This window comes from Aulonocara stuartgranti (genome assembly GCF_965226115.1).
Source record: "Aulonocara stuartgranti genome assembly, chromosome: 12".
NCBI classification, from domain to species: domain Eukaryota; kingdom Metazoa; phylum Chordata; class Actinopteri; order Cichliformes; family Cichlidae; genus Aulonocara; species Aulonocara stuartgranti.
The window spans coordinates 17,321,446-17,323,326 of record NC_138948.1 but is presented as its reverse complement, the minus strand read 5'-3'; positions in this window follow the sequence as shown (position 1 = coordinate 17,323,326).

The following is a 1,881-nucleotide window of genomic DNA, read 5'->3' as shown; positions in this document are numbered from 1 at the left end:
TAATCCGCACACTGGACACAGATGGAGAGCGTGTCTTTACGCAAAAGCAGGGGAGCCGCTCAAGCAACAGACACTCAATATGAATAACGTGTGTGTGCGTTTGTAATTGAGTGGCTGTGTGTACAACAAAACCCAAAGAGAATAAATTAACTGATTAATAATGTTAGCGAGAGAGACGGTTAGTTATCCATTAATGTGTGACTAAATTACCGAGAGAATACCCATTCATTATGTTCTTCATAGGAGTCTCAGCCCGAAAGAAGTAAAATCTAATCAAGAGGAAGGGTCTCTGTATGATTTAAAGAGAGAGAGCGGTGGAGAGAGGTAGAGTGAGAGTGAGAGAGAATGAGTTAAACCCTGGTGGTGGAGGCAGGCAAGAAGGGCTAAAAAAGAAATAAGTATAGAACACATAATACAAGGCACTTTTTGGTGCTGATGAAGTGCAAATGAAAATGTAGTTTCATCCATTACATGTCCTACACATATTAGTGTCAGCGCAGCAGCAGTGGGCCTATTAACCCGAACTATCCACCTGGAGGAACACATTTTGTAACTTGATTCCATTTTGGTGTCCATTTTTGTTATATTAGTTAGGCTAGATAAAAATCTAACCCACAGCTAGGAACCACTCTGATTTGTTAGGCTATTTTCATTTTCACTGCTGCTCATCTACTTCAGCTTAATTTTCTCTGCCAGCCATATTCCACCTCCAGAAAAGGTATGAAAAATTCAATGATCCCTCAAGCCATGCGAGGTAATTTGAAAATAATTTTGTCTCATTTTGATCTAGTATTTTATTCCTGACACACACACGCAAAATGTATCCTGTGGGAAATAGGAAATGCATATTTGAGGCATAAAATAAATTCCTACAGAGACATAGTTTTACCTATAAACTACACTTAGTTGTGGTCAGAAGTATACATACAATCATCATAGGTATGACTGTCATGGTAATTTTATTTTTATTTTTTGCTCTTAATGATTTCTTTGAACAGTTCTTCTACCAAGCTGGAATAACTGCACAACAAACATCTTTAATGACTTTAGAAAAACAAGACCTGGTGTGCAAGTTTGAATTTATTTGGGATTTTCTCTGATCCGCACAGGGTCAAAGCATAATATCAGGTTAAAATATACAAGTGTTGCCGAAGGTTCTACAATGCCTTTTAACTATACAAGGCCAAGACCTGTTAACTTCCCATTATCATGACTGACCACAACTGGTAGTTTATCTTTGCCAGCATAAAAATGGTTTGTTTTACTGGATTCATCAATACTCAAAATAATAGTAAAGTCCAACGAATGGAGCCTCCTGGAGCCATTTCTAAACAACTGCAAATTCCAAGATCATCAGTTCAAAGAATTAAGTACAAATTATTTTGGATATGTCACCATGTTGGCAAGGTCTGGAAGAAGCCCAAACTGTCACCCTCAAATAAGAGGAAATTAGTTAGGCTCAAGCCTCCCATGAACTGGAAACTGCTGACAAACTAGCATCACCGTCTACAGTGAAGTCCGTCACCATGAACTGAAAGGGTGTTGACCAAGAAAGAAGCCCCTGAGCCAAATGACCTTCAAGGTTTAATGAAATTTGCAGTTGTCCACATGGACAAGCTAGGTGCCTTCTGGATAAAGGTTATGTGTTCAGACAAGACAAAGACTGAGTTGTTTGGCCTCAGTGACAAACGGGACGTTTGGAGTATTGAAGGAGAGGCTTTTAAACCTCAGAACATTGCACCAGCTGTCAAGCACGTCGGTGGTAGCATCGTGATGTTGGGCTGTTTTGCTGCCATTGGTACAACGCTCCCAACACACATCAAAACTGGCTTTGGAAAGGATAAAGCAGGCGAACACTAAGCTTCATCCCAAAGCTCCAAC